This window comes from Nanorana parkeri, unplaced genomic scaffold (genome assembly GCF_000935625.1).
Source record: "Nanorana parkeri isolate BGI_ZX_2015 unplaced genomic scaffold, ASM93562v1 scaffold557, whole genome shotgun sequence".
In the NCBI taxonomy this organism is placed as follows: Eukaryota; Metazoa; Chordata; class Amphibia; order Anura; family Dicroglossidae; genus Nanorana; species Nanorana parkeri.
Window position 1 is genome coordinate 381,066 of NW_017306825.1, and position 2,014 is coordinate 383,079.

General features: G+C 45.5%; 1 long non-coding RNA gene across 1 annotated transcript in view; it reads left to right on the forward strand.

Annotated features, from left to right (window-relative positions):
• LOC108791530 overlaps positions 1–673 on the forward strand; it is a 4,846-nt gene extending 4,173 nt beyond the window's left edge. The window contains exon 3 of the long non-coding RNA XR_001941509.1: positions 659–673. This is a non-coding gene — a long non-coding RNA (uncharacterized LOC108791530). The remainder of the gene's footprint in view (positions 1–658) is intronic.
• The last annotated feature ends 1,341 nt before the right edge of the window (positions 674–2,014 follow it).

The window sequence follows — 2,014 nt, forward strand, 5'->3', positions numbered from 1 at the left end:
CGAAGAATGTTAAACTATTTACACCACTACTAGGTATTTGCTATAGGCAAGTACAAGGGCTCTGGACAAAGTCTGCAATATGGAGCCACTACTGTTGGTATTAGAATAGGTGCAGGGAATACAGATAGGTTGTACAAATAATACTGTTTGTTTATATGGAAGCTGTTGTGTAGGAAGAGAGGAAGTCGATAGGCTAGCACAGTGTTAGGTTGCTAGGTGACATTTCCTTTGTGAGATCACACATCAGTGTCACCTGCCTGATAACATGGTGAAGCTCTGTAGGAAGGGCTTTATTTGTGACTCAGCACAGAGGAAGGAAGAGCATTTGAGCATGTAGATGTCTGTGGAGTGTATGCAAGGCACCTGAATTACAGCTCTTTGATTATATATACAAACAAAAGGAAAGCAGGCCTTACACCGGATTCCGCTGGGGTGATTTAATGAAATTTGTACCACATCAATGGTGTCCCACCCTATGCTGCCCCCTCTGATGCATTTCACTAATCACAGGCTTAGTCGTAGAGAATTTCTTACGAGGACGTGCTCCCAGCAGCTCATTCTTTTTTTGAGCCGTGGAGGGGCGGTGCTTCTTTTGTGTGTTCTACTTTTAATTTCGTTGTTTTTTTCTTTATGGGATTGCCCCTTCATATTGAAGAAGTTAAGTGAAGCAGGGTGGTGACCTCTGGGAGTAGTAAACGGACTCAACCTTGTGTATGAGAGTGCCAGGACTTCCAGCATGGATTTTCCCTACTCCAGGCTGTTGCACACACTGATGCATGAATGAAATGTCCTACGATGTGTGCGTGTAAGTGGCACTGCACACATGGCTTGATGTAGTAAAGACACACTCCCCAGAACCAGTGAAATGTTACCTGACCTTTTTATAAAAGTGCTAGAATTCTGATCCTGCTAACCCCCTGCCGACTCAACCCCTTGACTTAAAGGAGAACTATGGGGTTAGGGCTTTTCCCCATAGTTCTCCTTAAGGTAACGGGAGGACACAAACTATCGTCCTCCCGTCACCCTAGGCTCAGTATACGAGACGCCGCAGTATACCGCGAACTGTTGCTCGCGGTATACTGAGACGCCGCAGCTGAAGCGGATCACGACAATTATGCTGGGATCCGCCCAGCTGGGTGACTGACAGCTGGTTCTGCTTATCTAGAGGCAGAGCCAGCTGTACCCGCCCCCTCACCTGTCCGTTTCACCAATCAGCGCTGGCGGATCGGGGAGGGGGGAATCCATCCCCTCCCCTGTCACGGCAGAGAGCCGTGACAGGATCGAGAGGTGAGCGAACGCCGGTATGTGTTCGCTCACCTCCCGATCTATTGAGCCGACCTGTGACAGTCTCATTGTCACAGGTCGGCTAGAACTATGAGGATGAGTGAAAAGCACTCGCCTCATACTTCTCCTTTTTAAGCATGACTTCTTTTCTGGGATAGAAAATTAGGGTAAATGTTCACATTGGGCCTAGACAGCAATAAAAACCTGACCGACTGTCTAGCTCTTTCCAAATATATCCAAAAGAACAAACATTTTGGTTTTAAAGCCCATTTGAATTCACAGATGTAGATATGCAGTTTGTATTGACATCATCAATTATCTTAGGCTTACCTCCACTGAAACAGCAGCTGTTAAGGAAGTCTAAATATGACTGTATAGTACAGCAGGTTCCAGAGTTAGACTGAGTTCACTTAGTAATGTAATACACTTACCACCTTCCCTACTCTGCAATACAAGTCTATGTGAGAAATCTTGTAATAAAGAGTGAAGCTGTTACTGAGCTCTGCCAGCGCAGAATACTGCAGTGTGAGGGCTGGAAGCCGCATTTTCAGTGAGAGAAAAAGGTATTTCAAGGCATTTCCTAGCAACAATTGCTCACAAATAATAACCCAGGGGTGCACAGGTCTATAAAGAGATCAGTCATGACATTTCAATTGGGGTTTGAGTTGGATTCACTTTAATGCAGTGTATTGACACACACAGGTTAGCAGTTTTTTTAGGCGTGGTAATC